This window comes from Helianthus annuus, chromosome 15, assembly GCF_002127325.2.
Source record: "Helianthus annuus cultivar XRQ/B chromosome 15, HanXRQr2.0-SUNRISE, whole genome shotgun sequence".
NCBI classification, from domain to species: domain Eukaryota; kingdom Viridiplantae; phylum Streptophyta; class Magnoliopsida; order Asterales; family Asteraceae; genus Helianthus; species Helianthus annuus.
In genome coordinates this window covers 37,228,220-37,241,538 of record NC_035447.2, presented here as the reverse complement: position 1 = coordinate 37,241,538, position 13,319 = coordinate 37,228,220, and positions in this window count along the sequence as shown.

Genomic DNA, 13,319 nt, shown 5'->3' with positions numbered 1-13,319 from the left:
AAAAAAAGGGTGATTTGGTGCTGTAGTGATGGGTGTGGGCAAACCGATTAAGGGGATGACTGTTGGGTTATTCGGTTTGTTTACCAGTTAGAGGTCGGCACATTATCGATCACGGTTCACATGTGGTGTGTTGTCGCATGAATGGTTTACGTGCATGGCTGGAAGCTAAACATTTATGTGTATATACTTTTTTTTTTTTTTGAACGGCCAACAAACTCAATCCCGAGTATTCTCGGGGCACCCACTGGACAAACGGAGTACTCCGAGAGTAACCCGAGTCCACCACCAATTCCGGGGAAAACCCGGTAACCCACCCGCCCGTAGGCACGACGGTGAAATTACCGGTAAAACCCGTTTGGCTCAAGGATCCAACCAGGTTTCCCTGGGTCTCCTATCATTGCCCACCAATGCCTCACTCTGCACCAAGTGGGAGTCGAACCTGCATCTCTCAAGAGAAATGCAAGCCCTCTACCACTTGATCTAGAGATCATTGGCGTATATACTTTATTTAATAGTTTAAATTAGACTTGGTAACTAGTGAATTAGACTTGGTAACTAGTTTGACCGAATTCCTTGGGAGTGCACGTTTGATTGGGTCATTGGAGTTATACTGATTTTTAGGAGAGAATATAAGTTTATTCTGTTTTTATTCGTTTGTAATATGGCTATATATTGGCCCATGTTTATTGAATAAGATACACCCTTTTTTGTTTATTAAACCCTTCTGCATATTATTTTTAGCTTCCAATTGACATATACTACATACTTACGTGAGTTTAAAGTGTAGTGTGATTGTGGGACCTGAACCAACAGTGGGATCCAAGTGGCTTACTATTGGCTTCATGTTGTAATTATACGACTGCAAAGGTTATATTTACTTAGAGTAAAGTTCTTTTTGAGTCCCTCTGGTTTGTGCATTTTAACCATTTGAATCTAAAAATCAAACTTGTCTTGATTTGAGTCCCTGTGGTTTCTAATTTTAATCATTTGAATCCAAAACGTAAACAACATTCAAATTAGAAACATTTGGTTTTTGGATTCAAATGGTTAAAATTATAGGACAACCGTTCACAAATATAAATATAACAAAAATTTTATTAATAAACAATCTGATTGCAATACATAAATAAGAACAGAACTAAACTGAAAGAAATTACAATACAAGAAATGTGAATTAAACTAAGAACAGGATACAAGAAAACAACGGTGACTGAGGCAGGTGAAGATCACGCTTCCCTTAAAACAGATTTCGGGCCACCCAGGTGAACCCGTCTGTTTCCCAGGGTACAACAGCCTAAGCAGATTGTACTGTCGGGATTAGCCTAGCACCTGAAAAAATACCTGAAACAAGAGTGCGTAGAGATTCAAGATTAGGGAAATCGTTAGAAGCTGTGTGTGAGGTATGAACCATACGAATTTCAATCTGTCTAAACCAAAGCACAAAGCTTTGTATTTATACTGATTAGAATTCGAATAAGATAACTGAATATTGAATGCACCCTTCAATAAAATCAGTTATAGAATTCAATAGCACAATGAATTCTGAAACCTATAAAATAAATTCAGAATTCAATGGCATAATAAATTCTGTAACTCAAACATTTGACTGGTAGAGTTTGAACAGTCTCTAGTTGACAACACCCGGCCAAGACACATATAAAAAATACTAAAGGCGGCTCCATCAAAGCGCCACATTGCGCCCATCGCCCTCGTCCCAGTCCTGGGCCCGGGCGTGTGTGTGTGCCGGGTCGGGTGCTTTGCACCCTCCTGGCTACCACTGGGTGTGAGTTGTCACACAAGAATACATTCGTGTAGAAAGTTCTAATTATAAATCCACAAAAGATTTATCTCTCCACCTATGTGGGACAAACTCAATTTCCCGCATGTTTATGGTTCCAACACACAAACTTAATGTACAAGATCTCTCATTCATCTTGGCTTAAATATTAAAAATTAATTATATTAACTCATAATATAATATTAATTATTAAATTTCCAACAAAAATTAGAGACCACATGGACTCAAATGGTTAAAATTAGAGAGCATAGGGACTCAAATCAATACAAGTTTGGTTGTTGGATTCAAATGGTTAAAATACACAAACCACAGAGACTCAAAAAGGACTTTACTCATTTACTTATTTTCATAAAAACTGCAACTTATATGTGTTGAATTGTGATTTGATTTGGAAATATAAATTGTTTAGATCCAGAGCAGGACGTGTTGTACAATGTTGGGTTTAAACATGTGCGCACACACAAACTGCAGAAAATAAAGTAAACGCAAACACAAGGGATTTATGTGGTTTGGTCTAAACTGACATACGTCCACAGATGACAACTAGAATATTTTTATTTATGTGTTAAACATTACAAGTACAAGAGATTATTTTATAGACTACACAATTAGGGTTATAATCCAATAATTAAAGAATAAGCCCGTGGGCCGCGACCCAGGTCGACTGCCGTTGCTTTCGCACCACATCTACTGGTGTCAAGAAGTCTACAACCTAACAATCTCCCACTTGGAGGCTTCAATATAACAACCCTCATAAAATACTTATAACACCCCTACACGCCCTAAAATACACCCCGTATACGAAAAGTGGGCCCCAAATACTTTATTTTAATAAAAATTAAATAAAAACAAAAATATATACTCGCTGGCGGGACGCGACAGAGCCGATAAAGGTTGTCGCGGGCCGCGACCTCCATGACACCAAGCCGCACCCTATGCTGACACGTGTCCCCACTCGTGTCAAAGCTATCTCATGACTGGCCAGGGCGAGGCCCTACTAGACCTATCTCGCGGGGCGCAACACGCCCCTGTGTGTCTGTCGCGGGGCACTAGAGACTCGCTGATCAGCACTATAAATAGGGATCATCGACATTCAGTCGAAATCGTTCAAAAACTTTCATTCTCTCTCTCAATCTGAATAGCAAAAATAATATCGGGTATTATACCCACTAAAATAGCGAAGCTCTGCCTTGATGTAAGTATCATAACCCCCGGTTACGTATTAGATACACTGCCCGATTGATCTAGTGCTCCGTAACGCATGTCGAGGCTCTGCCTGACTCAGCCGTTGGAGTTCTGTCTCGGGGAAGGTATAACTAATGTAAATTTGGTTTATTATACTAACACATGTGCATTGTTTAATTAATAGATTATAACTAGAAAGTCACAAAGGAAATACCTAAAATAGCAATGTGAGTAATCCTCTCTTTGTGAAACCTTTTTGTAAACTGTTTTTACAAAACCTCAATTATTTTAAATTATATTTAACAGTGATTGAGTATTTGTATTCTACAATTATCGTCAGTATGTTGGGGTTTTGTATACAAAATTTGTTACTACACTGTGAGTAGTAACATTACCACCAGTTAGGATTGACAGTACCGTGGGTGGTAATTAAAGTAGATGTAAACAAATGTAATTGTTGGATTGCCCTCAATGCTGTAAAAGGATAAAACTTTTCTTGATTAAACTGGGATTCACGCGCCAGTATTTCTTGCTAATAAAATGTTTTTAAACGCGTTCCAGGTAACAAAATGTGAAAGCCAACTAGAAGCCAGCTGGACAGCACTGAAGGCTTGAAAAAGTGGCTATAAAAGTTACCCTAAATAAAGATGTTTTAATCCAATAAATTAGGGTTTATCCCTATAAACATGTTTGTAATGGAAACTTGGGAATTTCCCATGTGTTTATTATTATAAAAATGTGGTATTTTATTCTGATAAAATATTTCCTAACTACGGTCCTCATGTAAATTCAGCTGCCAAATTGATAAACACCGATACCACTGACACTGGTTTACGGCCGCCCGTTCCCAAGGATAGGGGCCGGGGGTTGCGACATTTAAAGACACGATCAACTACACTCCACTTTACTTTTGTAATATGTCAACGGAAACTCTAAGCTTCACCTCTAGTTGCCACCAGCCTTCTCATCAATTAATCTGAAAGTTTGTTGAAGCTCCCACTGAGCTTCAACTCATTAGTACTACCCATGACACGTTCTCTGTCCCTTCCGGTTCCCACTTAAACGAACTGTCGGGCCTGAGAAAACCTGAGAACTAACACTCTCCATCATAAGCAGGTAATTCACTGGAGAGACTTTAACCGCTGGAATTTGAGTTCTCTTAACCCACTATCGTCTGGGAGTTCTGACTGAATCACAACCCATACTCCCACTACCTCAAAAACCCTTGACTGGTTTCTCTGAACCTTTCCTAGCACGTTCAACCTGAATATGACTTGTGACTCTTGGTTTATCTCCTGCAAAACAAAACTTCTTCTGCCCACTAGATTCTGTCAACTGGAATTTGGTCTTCTTCTAAACTGGGATAACTTCTTCCTTAGACGCTAAACTGACCATGTAAAGCAAACCTCTTTTTTCTTCCTCGAGCTATGACAAGATTTCCCTTAACAACTTTCGACTACTCGTTCCTGAATTTAACCTCATGTCCATGTTCATCCAACTGTCCAACAGAAATTAATTGTGTCTTTAAGCTTGGAATCACCCTGACATCCTTCAAAGTCCATGAACCGTCTAAAGTAACTAAATCCTTGTCATCCATGCCCGTAACATCAAGAACATCATTGTTTGCAAGTCTTACCTTACCAAAATCATCTTCCTTCAAATTATGCATTCTTTCACCACTGTGGGTAGCGTGAGACAAAGCACCAGAATATCTATGACCTATGAGTCCACACTACACATCAAAGATTCATCATCTGAGTGGTCTACTGCAGCGTTAACTTCTTTCCTGCCGTTTAGACATTGATTCCTGAAATGTCCAACCTCTTTACAGTTCCAATAGGTTACATCATTGCGAGCCCTAGACTGACTCCTCTTTCTGTTCTTACTGCCACTAATTTTGTTATTCTTCCTTCCTCTACCAACATGCATTAATTCACCCAATGATCCACCTGGATTTCTTCATCTGATGTCTTCGCCTAGAATAAGATCTCGTATCTTCGCAAACGTGAACTTGCTTGTAACAACAGTTACGGTTCCGAACCAACTATGGGGTAATAAGGATAATAACACTAGGGCTTAGACCTCATCATCAAACTTGATATTCACATACACCAAACAAGACAAGATCGAGTTTAGGTTATTGATGTACGTTGTTACTGAATCACCTTTCCTCATCCTAGTATTCACAAGCTCTCGATTAAGATAAACCTTGTTCGCTGTAGAAGGCTTCTCATACATGTTCGATAATGTTGTCATCATTCCTCTAGCTGAGGTTTCATTCTGGACCTTAAATGCAACATTCTCCGATAAAGAAAGCGTTATCACTGCTCAGGGTTCCTTATCAATCTTATCCCAATCTGCTTGTGGCGTTTTATCTGGCTTTTCATCCTCGAGCACCGCATCTAAGTCTTTCTGACAAAGTATTGCTTCAACTTGCATTTTCCACCAACCAAACTTCTTCCCATCAAGTTTTTTAACCTGCACCTTCCCATCTGCCATGATAACACAAACGCGACTAGAAGAAACTGACATTGAAAAAAATAAATAAACTGGAAATCAACATTGAAACAAATAGAAACAAAATACACCTGATTCAGGTTTCTTTAATCTTCAAACGAAATGCCGCCTAATAAAATCTTGGGCCCACTCAATTTAGACAAACTGATCTAAATTAAAAAAAACAAACAAACCTCAAAGCTTTGTTTTTGACAACCTAGGCAATGGCGTACTGCCCTAATTGTTGACCCAAGAAAAGACAAAAAATAATAATTCAGTCAAACCTTTTGTCAACCTATATCCCTTAATGAGTTAATGTCGTTCGTCTTTCTTAGAGCATGTGTAATGGGGCGCGATGGTGGATGGTTTGTGAGATATGGCACCCCATAGCGCCCGCCACACCGAAACAGGCGGCGCTATGGGGTGGGTTTTGGATGAAGGCGTGATGATGTTCGTGGCGTGGTGGAAGATGAATTCTCTGCACATTGTTCCCCTCTCACACACACACACACACATATATATATATATACACATACATATGTATGTATAATTGAAGGGTTATATAACCCCCTTACCACTACACCCTCTCGCGATATAAAGCCCCAAAAAACCCTTCTCTTACGTATTTCGCCACTTGTCGCATAACGCCCCCAAATGGGCTTTATGACTACACATGGCCTTAGCCACGAAGAAAAAAATATCACCCTAAACTCTGTTGCAGGCGTATCAAAACCCGCGAACGCGGATAATTCGGCGAACCTTCTCAGATCAATGAGATCCGGCGGAATAGTCACGTTGGTCGTTTCTTCTTTCCACACGTCGGCTTTACTGCCCGATGGTCACTTGAACGGCGATCTGAATGAATACTCCTCCTTCTGGTCTGCTGCTAACACGATTCGACTCTTAGTCGACGTAAATGAAATTGAGTTTGAATAAATTGTTTATTAATGTGTTTTTTATTAAAATCCGAATAATTCATTCATCGGGGCAAATTACATAAGAATAACAGGTAGACGAGCAACAAACTACGCCGCCATCCCCTTCTGAATAGAAAATCCTATTCACCCCAGAATGAAAGGGGTGATCTCGTAGTTCTTGGTCTGTGAAGATGCGTTGTTAGGTGCTCCATTTTATTTTCCCATTGAGGCCGAACCTAAACATGTGCTCGAGAGATAGTTGTCCATACACTGATAAGGGGTGTATGGATTCTCGAGAAGAGAGGAGCCATAGTGGTCCCCCCCCCCCGGACCGCCCGGATCCCACGGGTGAATCGAAAGTTGGATCTACATTGGATGTTACCTAAATCGCCTCATCTATCCTCCTGAGGAGAAGTTTGGTTTCAAACCCCGGTTCGAACAGGATGAATACGCCATGCTAATGTGTGTTGAAAGAATAAAAAGAAAGTGTCATAGGTAATATTAGAAAAAATCATAAATGGTTTCCCGAGGAACGCCGTTAGCAAACTCTGACGTCAGCATGGGCCCGGTTAAGACAACATAGTCCGGCCAGAGTGAGGTTAGGGCCCTCTGTTTAGGAGGGTATGAGATCTCTCTCTCAACTATGAAAGATTCTCACAGTTAAAAAAAAGAAAAAAAACATAAATGAAATTAAATTGGTTTTGAAAACTAATGAAATTAAATTGGTTTTGAAAACTAAGTGGCTCGTGAATTGAGATGCATGTAGGAAACGAAAAAGTCAAGTGGCTCGTGAATTGAGATGCGGGTAGGAAATGACAATAGGGCTTCTCCTGAGCCATCAGACGCAATCAGAATTGAGGAAACTCCTATAAGGGAGGTCTTAGGTGAAGGGATGGAGGAGGACAGTGGCGGCGGCATATGTAAGAACCTAGAGAAGGAAGTCGGTGAGACTGTCGATATCGGATCTAAACTCGGTGCAGATCTTGCTGGTCATTCTGAGCTCATCAGGAAATCCATCTTGTCTTTACGTATCAATGGCTGTGATTCGGCTGTGAATATCCTCAATGTGTACGCTCCTCAAGGGGTGTCAGGGAAGAAGGATTTATGGGACGCCTTGAAATCTGTTATCGAAGCCAACGATGGTTACTGGGTTATCGTCGGTGATTTTAATGTGGTCCGGTTCGGAGAGGAGAGGAGGAATTATGCGTTTAAGCAAGCTTATGCTAACAATTTCAATTCTTTCATCTTCGATTCTAGGCTTATTGAGTACAGCATGAAAGGTAGGTTGTTTACCTGTTGCTCGGATAACGGAAAAAAATTGAGCAAGCTTGACATATTTTTAGTGAATTCGGATTTTTTTTCAATGCATGGCCGGTAGTGTGCTGTCAGGCTCTGCCTAGGCTTTGGTTTGATCACAGCCCTATTATCTTGGTTGCAAGTCGAAGAATTTTGGGGCTCGTCCGTTTCGTGTGTTTACCTCATGGTTTGGGAAACAGGGTTTCGACGAAGTAGTGACAGAGGCAGTAAATGAGTTCAGTGATCCTGGTGGCCCCTCAGTCGTGGTTCTAAATAGAAAATTGGGGCATATTCAAGATCACTTGAGAGGGTGGAGGGATGAGATGGTTAAGAAGGAGGGGGATGAGGTGGCTGCCGTGAGAGAAGAATTAGAGGATATAGAATCTATCCTCGAGTCAAGGGAGTTATCCGAGGAGGAGGAGTGGGTTTATTCGGAAAACAAGAAAATTATTTGTGAGGCGGAAGAAGCAAAAGTTAAGGATCTAATACAAAGATACCATATCAGATGGGCGAAGGATGGAGACGAAAACTCGAAATTCTATCATTCAATGATAAATGGTAGGAAGGCTAGCAACACTATCCATGGGCTGGAAATTAATGGAGATTGGATTTCAAAGCCGACTTTGGTTAAGAGAAAGGTGTTCAGATTTTTTAGGGATAAGTTTGTGGAAGATTGTACTGATCGTCCTTGTCTGGAATGTTCTAATTTAAGACAAATCTCGTCAGCTAAGGCTGCTAGTCTGGAGGAGCAGTTTTCTAAGGGGGAGATTAAGGCAGCGGTGTTCGACTATGGCGACGACCGGGCCCCTGGGCCAGATGGTTTTAATTTCAGATTCATCAAACACTTCTGGAATCTCTTCGAGGATGACTTCGGTAGAATTTTGGCATCCTTTTTTGCTACTAGAAAGTTGAGTTTGGGATGCGGGTCGGCTTTCATTACTCTTATTCTGGAGTCTAGAGATCCGATGGGTTTAAATGATTACCGTCCTATCAGCTTGGTAGGTGTTATTAACAAAGTTGTGTCAAAAATTCTTGCTAACAGGCTGAAAAGATCCTCAGTGCAGTGATTTCCGATTCTCAGTCAGCTTTCCTAAGCGGGAGGTATATTTTAGACGGTCCTTTAATCATTAATGAGATGTTCTCATGGATAAGAAAAAACAAGAAACATGTTTTCTTTCTCAAAATTGACTTTGAGAAAGCATATGACAACGTTAATTGGGGTTTTGTTACAGATGTGCTCCGGCAGATGGGATTCCGGTCTAAATGGCGCGGCTGGATCTCGGGTATTCTGTGTTGCGCCAGGGCGTCCGTTCTGGTGAACGGATCTCCTACCTTCGAATTCGGTTGCAGTAAAGGTATGAGGCAAGGGGATCCTCTGTCGTTGTTCCTTTTTGTTGTAGTTATGGAGGCTCTTTCGTGCATGTTCAACAAGGCTTGTGAGATTAACGTGTTTAAAGGCATCCGGCTCCCCGAGGCTGGTCCCCGTGTTTCACATTTATCCTACGCCGACGATGCCATTATTATGGGGGAGTGGAATAAAGAGAATGTCTGCAATGTGATTAGAATTCTGAGGTGATTCCATGCTTGTTCCAATTTGAAGATTAACCTTGGTAAATCCAGCATTTTCGGTTTTGGGGTTAATAGCTTGGAAGTGGAGGATATGGCGGATTGGATAGGCTACAAGGCTGATTCAGTCCCTTTTGGTTGGAGCAAATATGAATCGCATTAACAATGGAGACCGGTTTATGAAGTTTTCGAAAGACGGCTATCTCTATGGAAAGCTTGGGTCATGTCTATAAGCGGGAGGGTGACTTTAATTCATTCTGTTCTTGAGAGTTTGCCTACCCACTATATGTAGTTTTATAAAGCGCCTGTTAAGGTAATCAAAGATCTTGAAAGTATTATAAAAAAATTTATGTGGGGTGGATCGAGTGAAGTAAAAAAACCTCACTGGGTGGCGTGGGATAGGGTGACCTTATCTAAGAAAGCTGGGGGTTTGGGCCTGTGTAAGCTAAGGGGTGCCAATTTGGCTTTATTAAGTAAATGGGGGTGGAGGTTCAAGTGTGAGAATGATAACTTGTGGCTCAAAGTTGTCGAGGCGATCCATTCGAGCGGTTCCGGGTGGTCGTTTTTACCAGGTAATAAAGCGGTTGGCTAAATATTTGCAACAATTTTAATAAACCAGTTGTCGAAAATAAGCCTCTTTGGAGTTTTTTCAAAGTTGTAGTTGGTTTGGGAAGCAACATTTTATTCTGGTTCGATCCTTGGTTAGAGGAGTTACCTCTAAAAGGGGTCTACCCTGAGTTGTTCCGGTTGGAGAACGTCAAGAATTGCTCTGTTAGGGATCGGCTAGAAGGTGGTGGCTTTTGGCTGTGGAGACACGATCCCGAGTCGGAAGAGGAAAAAGAGGAATTGGCTGGGCTTTCGGATAAGTTGGACTCGGTGTCTCTCAATAACGGCAGGGATAAATGGAGATGGTTGGAGATTCTTTGGGGTCGTTCTCTGTGAAGGCGGTAAAAAATCTGCTGAATAGAAGTAGTATTGATAATAATCGGTTTGTGCTCGACTGGTGTAAGTGGGTTCCTTTGAAGTGCAACATTTTCGTTTGGAGGAAGGAGATGAACCGAATTCCTAGAGCTGATGCGCTCACAAAAATGGGTATATCGGTTGGTGCAGGGGTGTGTTCTTTATGCGGCTACGAAGACGAAACAGCGGAGCACCTCTTTCTTTCGTGTCAGATGGCCTCTGTTTTATGGCAAAAGGTTAGTAGGTGGTATCGTATTCCGAACATCTTCGCGTTCTCGTTCAAGGACCTGTTGGAAGTATACAACTTTGGAAGATTGGAGACGGCGGAAAAGAAGGTGGTGCAAGGTATTATTATCATCTCGTGTTGGTGTATCTGGAAGGCCAGGAATAAGGCGGTGTTCTCGGGTAACTGGGTCAAAGTGGAAGACCTTTTGAGCGAAATTAGATCAGTGGGGTATTTTTGGTTCAAACATAGATCGTCTTTTCAGTCCATTCTTTGGAGTGATTGATGTAAATTTGTAATTATGTAGTGGTTTCGTTGTGTGTGTTTTTCCGGCTCAGTTTTCGGATTTGGTTGTTCTAATGAAGTTCTTTTTTCAATAAAAGGTAGGAAACGACAAAGTCAAAAAGGAGTATTTATGCACCTGAGTCATCATAGTTAATGGAATAAAAAGACTAATTGGGTTGTTCTACTGAAATTAGAAGCAAAAGGCCAGAAGTCACGTGGAGGTACAGGTGTTAAGAGTTCGTTTCGAATTTGAAAATTTTGAAATTCGTTTCGAATTTGAAAATTTTAAAATTCGTTTCGATTATAAGAATTCGAATTCAATTCAATTCGTGTCAAGTAAATCGAATACGAATTTATAATTTCAAATTCGATTCTATTCGAAATTCGAATAAAAATTACACATTTTTATTTATTATTTTTATATATAATACATATATAACTTTTATTAGGCTATACTATAAATTATTTTCAGAATTTATTTCAAGTATTAAAATTACCCATTACCAAACCCACTACATGGCACATAACTAAAACCTAAGTAACAAATCTATCAATAGATTTCTAACCATAAAAATATTAACTTGTGATGTGAAGTGGTTATTCCCGACTTCTCGTTTTGAATTTTAGACCTATAGTACTTTATTTGGAACTTTTTAATGTGATATCGTGTTTTATGGCTGCTTTGAAAGTTATGTTTCATTTTGATAGTTATTTACGTGCTTTTAAAGAATCTGAATCAAATCGAATTAATTCGAATTCAAATTATCGAATACGAATTGGGTTTTTTATTCGAATCGAATTCGGTAAGTTTTAATCAAATTCGAATCGAATATGAATTCAAGAGAAAATAAAATTATTCGAATAATTCAATTTTCGATTCGATGAACACCGCTACGTCGAGGTGAAAAAGAGAAGAGTAAATTACTTTTAAGTCCCTGTGTTTTAGTGCTTTTAATCATTTGAGTTTAAAATCAAAAAGTTTAACGTCCTAAGTTCTTAACCGCTCATTTTAACCACTTGAGTCCAAAATCAAAAGTACAAGTGTTAAAATTTGGACTCAAAACGTTATAAAATGAGGAGTTAGGGACTCAGGGCGTTAAACTTTTTTATTTTAGATTCAAGTGGTTAAAACCGTTAAAACACAGAGACTCAAAAAGTAATTTACTCAAGGGAATTAGAGTTCGCAAGTTCGCATAATTGGGTCGCACGGAGTAGGCAGCTGCCTTTTGGCGGCTATGTACGAAATGAAGGCAATGTACGTGGATTGAGGAAGAACAATTAAAGATGTCAAGTTAATATCAGAGTGTCAAGTTAACCGCAAAATTCCTCACAATATACTTTGTTCCAAGAGATGTAGATAATGAATTCATAATCCGAAACAAAGCCTTTTATCTAACGTTCAAAGTTGTATAGTTATGTTAGGTGTGCATATATAATCATCGAATTAATAATCTAATCATAATCATAAAAGATGATACGGCAAGCAAAGCTCTTTATTTATCCTTCAAATTAACTTAAGTATTCGTGTTAGGTGTGAAGTGTGCATCTATAATTATAAAATCTAATTGTATTCACGTTGAACCAAAAACTTTTTATCTATCCTTCAAAGTCCAACACCAGACGTTCAAAGGTCAATAGATACAATCATACAATAATCAAGTAGCTCTTATGAATATATCGTGATTTTAACATGTCAAATACTAGCTAGAATACATTATACATATTCTCATTTCTCATGCACTCATAATTGTTGCATATGTTTATCCTGTTGTTTTCTAAGCTTATAAATTATATAATTCACTATAAAAGTTTGATAACTTGGTGACATGCATATAGAAAAGGTTATTGGATTTAATCATCCCTAAGTATTGGATATTGGTCGTTGTCACCCCCAATTATCATTTTGACGTCCGTCACACTCAACTTAACACTTAGTGTGTTCTGTCACGACGTCGTTAACTGATTACTAACTTTTGATCTTGTTACTATACTTTTGGGGTGTCCTAAGATCCCTAAAATCTTACTAAGATCTCTATGACACCCCCAAAAGTATAGTAACATAATCAAAAGTTAGTGATCAGTTAACGACATGGTGACATAACACACTAAGTGTTAAATTAGGGGTGACGGACGTCAAAGTGATAGTTGGGGGTGGTAGCGGCCAATAGCCAATAATTGGGGGTGATAAAATCCAATAACCCTATAGAAAAGGGTCATCAGTTGTAAGGACAATATAAGAGGCCGGTATATATCTATGTGTGCATATTTATGTTTGTGGTATATACATGTGCGTGTAATTATACATGTATATATCGCGAGGACCGTGAGAACAATGGAAAAACCGCAAAAACTTGGTCAAAAACATTTCAAATTCAAAATTTCTTTTCGTTATTCGAATACAATACTAGAAATTAAATTTATACATTTAAATGTACATGTATTCGGAAATAAAGAAAATTTATATATGTGCAAGTTTACCATTTACACATGTGTAAATTTGTTGTATCTACACATGTGTAAAAATTTATTAAGAGTGATTTTGAGAGGAAATATGAATTATTTAAAGCGTAAATTCTTTTTTTAATGTTGTATT